The 8,795-nt window shown below is 42.6% G+C and overlaps 1 non-coding gene across 1 annotated transcript; it reads right to left on the reverse strand.

Moving 5' to 3' along the window:
* Nucleotides 1–605: 605 nt before the first annotated feature.
* On the reverse strand, nt 606–712 carry LOC123455376. Its single transcript, XR_006633865.1, has one exon. It is a non-coding gene; the product is annotated as a U6 spliceosomal RNA (small nuclear RNA).
* Between the last annotated feature and the right edge of the window lie 8,083 nt (nt 713–8,795).

The following is an 8,795-nucleotide window of genomic DNA, read 5'->3' on the forward strand; positions in this document are numbered from 1 at the left end:
ATGAGTATGAAGTAGCCTTCTTTATCCCCCCCCCCTTTTTTTTAAGGTAGGGTCTCACTCTAGCCCAGGTTGACCTGGAATTCACTACGTAGTCTCAGGGTAGCCTTGAACACACGGTGATCCTCCTACCTCTGCCTCCTGAGTGCTGGGATTAAAGGCATGTGCCACCATGCCTGGCCCCTTCTTTATATCTTTTGATTACTTTTGGTTTGGAGTCCATTTTGTCTGATATCATATAGCCACCCATGCTTGCTTCTTATTTTCATTAGCTTTCAATATCTTTTTCTATCCTTTCACCCTAAAGTGGTGTCTATCTTTATGCCTAAGATGAGTTTCCTATAGACAGTAAATGGATGGATGAATCTATTTATCTGATACAGCTTTTAAGCTTGTGTCTTTTGATTGGGGCATTAAGACCATTGATGTTTAGAGTTAGTTATTTGTGAAGTGTGAGTTAGTCCCTGTCAAGTTGGAGATTTTGTGGAGTTTGGTGTTTTCTTGGACTTTATAGGTTTTCATGTCTGTTCTACTCATGGTTGTTATTTTCCCTTCTTGTAGACTCTTGGGTATGATCGTTCACCTCTTCAGTTTGGGTTATTCTATGTACAAATATGGAACGCTTCATAAATTTGCATGCCATCCTAGTGCAGGGGCCATGCTGATCTTCTCTGTATCATTCCAATTTTAGTATGTGTGCTGCCAAAGCAAGCACACATTCTGTTTTCTTGATTTGCCATCCTATACACATGCCTCCAATGTTAGACTCTAAATTGGCTATTCAAAATTGCTCTGCATATTTTATATCAAGGTGGCTGCTATGTGTAGCATAAAATACAGGCACAGGAAGAAGAAGCCAGCAGGGGCTCTCCAGAGATGGCTTAGCTGCTAAAATGTGTGGTAACATGCCCCTGTCATCTTAGTGCGGGGGAGACCCAAAGCCTGCTGGTTCTCTAATCTAGTGGATTTTGTGAGCTCCAGGTTCAGAGAGAGACCATGTCTCAAAAATAAGGTGAACAGCAATTGAAGAAGACACTCGACATTGTCCTCTAGTCTTCACACACATGTGCACGTGCACTCAAACACACATGCACCCACATGAATATGAACACACATGTACACATGCATACCATCCACATATGTATGCAAAAAAAAAAAACAAAAAAAACAAAGCAAAAGCCCACACAATAAGCAGTTCAGAGGCCATAGTTGTCTGCGTGGGAGATAATGGCAGCTTGAACTAAGGTAGTAGGAGTGAAAACAATGAAATGAGGGACATAAGATGTTTGGACTTCCTGAGACAGGAGACGTGTATGGCGGAGAAGGAGATTTGTGAGGGGTGTTTGGAGGGAGGTGTGGGGGTCCATGATGGTTCTCAGACTCTGGCTTTAAATATTCAGGTGAGTTATGGCCAATCTAGTATTCGAGGATGACCTCAGAAGTTCCATTTGTGAGTTTAAGCTTGAAATTCCTATTAGACAATTGTGAGATTATCTCTCGCCTCATGGAGGTTTTGAGTTTTTACTATTATTTAGACTATGTTATTCTATGCCTGATGTCTCAGCAGGTACCCAGTCACAAACAGGTAATTAGGAACTGTGCCCTAATTTTCAGTCTCATTTCTGAACTTCCATGGGTGTCTGGTTTCAGCTGCCTTTGTAGCTTTGAATTTCTCTAGCTTTACTGGGTGCTGGGTTGGTCCCCCTACAGCAACCCAACCCTATATTTCTGCAATTATAGGATGACTTGGGATCCAAACTGAGCTCTTGGGATCCAAATTGAGCTTTTGGGAATAGGCTACTTTTTTCAAGTTAAAGAAGGTCTGGGAAATTTTTGTCTTATACAAGTTCCTTCTTTTGGCATTGTCCATTTATTGGGGATGCACACAGATGTAAAATATATTTTTATGGTCTTGGAGAGCTGGCTTAGTGGTTAAGGTGCTTGCCTGTAAAGCCAAAGGACCCAGGTTTGATTCCCCAGAACTCATATAAAGCCATATGCACAAAATGATGAAAGCATCTGGAGTTCATTTTCAGTGGTGTCCAAATTCTCTCTCTCTCTCTCTCTCTTACATATAAATAAATTAAAAAATATGTATTTAGAAAATATCTAAGCAATAAGGATTAATAAGTAGGGCATATATTACTGACATTTTCTTTTTTAAAACATTTCAAAATTTTTATTTTTATTTGTTTATTAGAGACAGAGAGAGGGAGAGGGGGAGAGAGAGAGGTAGAGGGAGAGAGGGAGAGAATGGGTAGGCCAGGGCCTCTAGCCACCACAAACAAACTCCAAATGCATGCACAACCTTGTGCATCTGACTTACATGAGACCTGGAGAATCAAATCTGGATCCTTAGGCTTTGCAGGGAAGTGTCTTAACTGCTAAGCCATTTCTCTAGCCTCCTTCCTTCTTTCTTTCTTTCTTTCTTTCTTTTTTCTTTCTTTCTTTTTCTTTTTCTTTTTCTTTTTCAAGGTAAGGTCTCACTGTAGCCCATGCTAACCTGGAATTCACTATGTAGTCACAGGCTGGTTTTGAACTCAAGATGATCCTCCTACCTCAGCTTCCTGAGTGCTGGGATTAAAGGCGTGTACCACCATGCACAGCTATCACTGACATTTTCTATTTTGAAAATGGGGGTGGAGATGAAATTCAGTTGATAGAGTGCCTGCCTAGGTATCACAAAGCTTTAAGTTTGATTTCTGGTGCTTTATAAACCAGGCAAGGTGGTACACTGTGGTTCTGAGTCCATCCTTGGCTACATAGCTATTGAGGCTATCCTAGGGTACATGGGACTAGACCCTGTCTCAAAAGAAGTAAAGAAGGAAGGGAGGAAGAAAGGAAGGACAGATGGAGGGAAGGAAGGAAGGAAGGAAGGGAAGAGAAGAGACGAGAAAATAAAAGACAAGACCTATTTCAAATGAAAGGCAAATGACTATATTCTTCATGTAGTAAAATATCTTATATGTCCCCTGGGCTTAAGAGCGAACCCTCAGCAACTCAGGTCCAGAAGTTACTCCATTAGGTAGATCAGGCTAGAGAGGATTGAGAAGGTGGCTGAACAGGATATCTATTGAATAGTCTTTTTGAGGGAAGAGTTAATAAGCTGCCGTATGAAATACGCCAAACTTGACAATGAGATCCTGTTATCTGTTCAGTGCTTTTTCTCTGAAAACCTTTGCATATCACTAATTTGATTGGCAGGTACAGAATAAGAGAGTGTGAGATGTCCTCAAAAGATAGATCTTTAAGCCAAATCAGGCAAATTAGGTGTCTTTAGAGGAATGTCTGTCAAGGCCAGTGCCTTTGTATGTCTTCTAAATTCAAAGCAGCTTCTGCATAGATCAGATAAACAGTGACAATTTCCAAGGTGACCAGTTCCATGTGCCACCAAGTTACAAAGCAGTTTCTTTTTCTTTTTAAAATTTTTCTTTGTTTATTTTTATTTATTTATTTGACGTGACAGACAGAGAGAGGGAGAGAAAGAGGCAGATAGAGAGCATGGGCGCGTCAGGGCCTCCAGCCACTGCAAACGAACTTCAGATGCATGCACCCCCTTGTGCATCTGGCTAACGTGGGTCCTGGGGAATCGAGCCTCGAACTGGGGTCCTTAGGGTTCACAGGCAAATGCTTAACTGCTAAGCCATCTCTCCAGCCTACAGTTTCCATTTGAGCCATGTCTTCCTGACACAAACATTGGTTGCTTTCCAACTCTACCAACAAATTGGTAACCACCTGTTCAGCGTTGTATGTCATTTTCTATCTTAACTTCCAGAAAAATCTGCTAGTACAGTCCAATAATATTCATGTGCCAACAACAATACTGAAGTTGTAGAACTGGCTTCGGAGCTATATGCTAGAACCATTAAATCGATGAAGAACCCACAGATTCTTCCACGGTGAAATTATTCAAACTAATTAGGGGGGAAGCTACATCTAGAGGAGGGATCAGGAGTAACTTTGCACTAGGTTCCACGTCTTTTTTTTTTTCTTAATTATGAAAATTTATTACTGTGTTTTCCATGAAAATTTTTGATCTCGGCCTTTCCTTCTTGCCTGTGTTCAGGGCCAAAAGAGACACGCTGGCTACTTCGACGCCCACTTGCTCCAGCACGATCCCCTTGGCGAGGGAAGCGCCTCCGAAAGGGTGGGTCTTCAGGGCGGTGCCCAGTGGGCATCCTTGTACTGCGTGCCACTTCGGGCGGCAGTACGCTGACCGCGACGCCTGCCCACCCTGCCGGCGCCACGTCTCAAAGGCCCGGGGACCTCAACATGACCACACTGAGGTCCAAGCCTCGGGACCTCGGGGAGCCAAACCACACCCAGGTCAGAGTCACTTTTATTTCCTGCCACACCGACTGCCTTGGTACGCTGCTTGTGTACGCAAAGCCTGCGAGAGGAGTTTTCTAGCCAAATGGGTTGCCATCTCTGTAACGTAAACATGCACATATAAGCATGCATGTACATGTCTTTGTGTACATCTGTCATGCCATAGCGACCATATTCTATTGGTCAGAAGCAAGCTCTGGTTCCATTTATTCTAAAGTCATACGGATCCTATCAGGGCACTTTGGTTTTCCTTCAATGCCTGGAATATGGCCTGTTCTTTTCTGCCTCAGGGCATACTGGTAAGACATCCCTCTTCCTCATATGCTTGTCTCTTAACCTCAAGTGTATCTAGAAAATTCTGCCTCCTCCTTCAGAGTTGCTTCAACTCCACACTTTGTTAGTGAAGCCGTCTCAGAATTAGTAGCCCAGCTGGGAGCCGCCTTTAGACATTATTTCATACTCTTGGATCTTTTGTTCAAGCCATTTGTCATGGCATGTAATTCAACATTTGACCACTTTCCATTTCTGGCTCCTCTGCACCCTCGGTGGCAGCAGAAGCTCTGTTTGTTTCCTCAACACCATTATAGACCCAGCACCTAGAACAGCACTTTACATGAAGTAAATACTGAATAAATAAGAAGTCTTTGATGGTTTTGTAAGACCCCCAGAACGAGGACCCTACGCTCGGCCCGGAAATGGCGACACCCCAAATCACTCATGAGAAACGTTCTTGATGCAAACTGCAAGAGGATTTTTATTCCAAGCGCTCTGGGGCCCACAGTCGTACACCACGCAGGGGTAGAGGACTGCAGAGCCCCGAATGCAGGAACGGGACAGTTTTTATAGGCTTTCTAACAAAGCCTGTGCATTAGACCAATCATTTTTATAACATCAGGAGCCTGTGGGGTGCGAGCCAGTCAGTTTGTGCCACTCCATAGTTTCTAAGCCGATTAGTTTAATTTGTTCAAGCCCCTCGTGGACCAATCATTCTCTTATGACCTTGGTGGTCAGCATTTGCGCAGGTCCTTGGGTGGGGGTAGCAGAGTGTGGTATCAGCCTCCTATGACCTTGGCTTACGGTGTGGGCTACTAAGGCTTACGGTGTGGGCTATTAGGGCTTATAGTGCAGGCTATTTACAGAAACCAAATAAGTGGTTCACTTTATTACTCATTTCCCATCCTTGAGGGCTATCTCATGCCCTTTTTACCTAGTTTTATATTAGGAGCGGGCTCTGATATAATGAGAAGAGGGATTCTTTACTTGCTTCCAACAGAGAGTAAAGCCTGGAGTTTGAGGTATGCAGGGGCCCGCTTAAGCACCCTTTGGAGCATGATAGTATTTCTGGGCTTCTGAATTCTTGGGCCTTTCAGTTTTACCTAGGAAGGCAGCTCATGAAGAGTTATAAAGGAAAGTATTAATTCTATGCTTCAGGCAATGAATATAAAAAGACGCAGAGAAGGGAAAAATCAATATGAATACAATTTCTAGTGACATATTAATGACCATTTTAGGAACTGGACCGAAAGGTTGTAGGGAACATCAGGCCATGACCTCTGTAGCGCTGTCAGATTCATTCTAAGAAGGCAAAACTCCAGGGAAAAATGCACAGGTGAAACTCAAGAATAGATTCTACAGGAAAACTTGGGAAGAAGGTGGGGAGAATGGAACAAATAAACAATAGTTTATACGAAAATACTATATTTTAGATTAAATTGTCATTAGATTTATTTCTTTCAAAGTTATTTATTTGTGTGTATGTGTGTGTGTGTGTGTGTGTGTGTGTGCCAGAGACTCTTGCCACTGCAAACAAATGCCATACACATGTAGCACTTTGAGTCTGGCTTTACGTGGGTGTTGGGGAATCCAATCTGGGCCAATAGACTTTGCAAGCAAGCATGTTTAACTGCTGAGCCATCTCCGTAGCCCTTATCATTAGATTTTTTTTTTTTTTTTTTTTTGGTTTTTCGAGGTAGGGTTTGACTTTGGTCCAGGCTGACCTGGAATTAACTATGTAGTCTCAGGGTGGCCTTGAATTCACGGTGATCCTCCTACCTCTGCCTCCCGAGTGCTGGGATTAAAGGTGTGCGCCACCATACCTGGCTTCATTAGATTTTTTTAGGAAGAAAATTACACTTGCTTTCCTTCTCAAAATACCTAGAAAAAAAAAAAGCCTTTTAAAAAATAACAAATCAGGGCTGGAGAGATGGCTTAGCAGTTAAGGCACTTGCCTGCAAAGCCTAAGGTCCCAGGTTCGATTCTCCAGGTCCCGCGTAAGCCAGATGCACAGGGTGGCACATGCATCTGGAGTTCGTTTGCAGTGGCTGGAGGCCCTGGCATGCTCATTCTCATTCTCTGTCTTTCTCTGTGTATCTAATATATAAATAAAGATGAACAAATCAGGAAAAAAATTAGCAAATCATGTGGCTGGGGAAATTGCTCCATGGGCAGAAGCACTTGCTTTGTAGGCCTGAGGACCCAAGTTCCAACTCCAGCACCCACATACAAAGCTTGGCATGATTGCACACGCGTCTGTAACCCTGGTGCTGAGGGGGCAGAGACTGGAGGATGGCTGGGGTTTGCTGGCCAGGCAGTCAGTGTGGGAACTGGTAGCTTCAGGTTCGGCTCGAGACTCAGTCTCAAGGAAGCACTGCAGAAGGAGTGACACCCGATGTGCTCCTCCGGCCTCCACACACACATGTGCGAACAGGCATGCAAATACCGTGCCCACATACCTCACCTCCTGGATACCCACCAGGAAGCACTCATAAATCATGAAAGAAAAAGCGCATTTGAGCAGCCTGAGTGAGCAGAATGCAGAAAACCCCGGGCTGTAATGTGTGCAAGAGAAGTGTAAACAATTTCAGAGATGCTGGGAGCTAGGGATCGCAGAACAATTTCTATTAAGTACCACATAGTAATATGTCGCTGAGGATGACGCAACTTCTGATCCTCCTGCCTCTGCCTACTCAGTGCTGGGTTTACAGTTGTGCGCCGCACCTGAGGAATTCTTTTCAGTGGCCTCTACGTTTTTTTTCTTTTTGGTTTGTCAAGGTAGGGTTTCACTCTAGCCCAGGCTGGCCTGGAATTCACTACGGAGTCTCAGGGTGGTCTCGAGCTCATGGCAATCCTCCTACTTCTACCTCCCGAGTGCTGAGATTAAAGGCGTGTGCCACCACACCCAGCTAAAGCTGGAATCTTGATTTAAGCCACAGAAATCAGGTTGAAGTGAAGTTGAGGATTGTTCAGAAAGATAAGTTGGTAAACACTCTAGGCATGGGTGAGGGCTTTTTAAGAGAAATAGTTATGCATAAGTATCTTAACAATAGTTAGATAAGCAGCCTTTTGGCTTTTGAATGCCTCAAGAGATAAATTTTACAACCAGATTCAGAGAGGAAGCAAAGTGTAAAATTCAAGCAAGAAAATGTGAGATGGCTTACTTATTTCTCTTAAAGAATTTCCTTCAGTAAAGGAAATCATAAGGTGGTTTAGGAGGTACATTGTTCAGGTTTACAGGTGAGAGAGGACTGCTGAGAAACTCAAAGGTCACATACATTTTGGTCTTAGGGGAGTGTGGTCTCGGCTGACAACCTTTAGAGTAGCTTTGCTTTTTGTCAGTTGTGTTAAAGTTCTTGACTTCAGCCAGTAAGAAGTGTACCCCATGCCCCCCTTCTTTTTCTCTGCCTTCTCAGGCAGCTGTGGCATTTCTGAAGTCCTGAAGAATCAAAGCATGTTTGAGACCTCTTTTTCTTCTTCTTCTTTTTTTTTTTTTTTTTTTTTTTAGCAAGTTTGGCTTACTATTTAATTCTAATTTAACAAGGATTTTCCCTCAAAACTACTCTAAGGTTGTGTTGCCTTCTGATGTCTTGCTGACCAGTTGATTCTTACTCTTGTAAATAGCCTATCTTTTTACTCTGGGAACTTTTAGGGTTTTCTTTTAATCTTCAGAGGAAAGCAAAGGGGGAAAAAACAAACACCCCCCCTCCAAGATCAACAGGAAATAATAGTAAATGAAAAATATCAAAAGAAAATGTCAAGATATAAGCCAATAATGTGAATGGATACACATTCTTTTTTTTTTTTTTTTAAGTATGCTCTTTATAACAAATGCCGCTAAAATAAAATGACTCAGAACAATTGAAATAAATTTTTGGAGAATACCCAAGATAAATGCTAAAAAAAAGAAAGAAAGCAAATATAACATTAATTTCACATACAATAGAGTTCAAAATGAAAAATTATTGAATGGAAAAAAGGGGGAGTATTTCATACTAATGAAGGAAGCAATCTTCAAAAGCAACAGCAGGGCTGGGGAGATGGCTTAGTGGTTAAGACACTTGCCTGCAAAGCCAAAGGGAATGGAAGGAGATAGAATGGGACCATTTCAGTCATTTGTTCTTGACATCCTCCTACTAACATTATGCACACAGTCTTTTTGTTTTTAAGATACACTTGTGGCATGTGCTTTGTAG

The sequence above is a fragment of the Jaculus jaculus genome, chromosome 16 (genome assembly GCF_020740685.1).
Source record: "Jaculus jaculus isolate mJacJac1 chromosome 16, mJacJac1.mat.Y.cur, whole genome shotgun sequence".
In the NCBI taxonomy this organism is placed as follows: Eukaryota; Metazoa; Chordata; class Mammalia; order Rodentia; family Dipodidae; genus Jaculus; species Jaculus jaculus.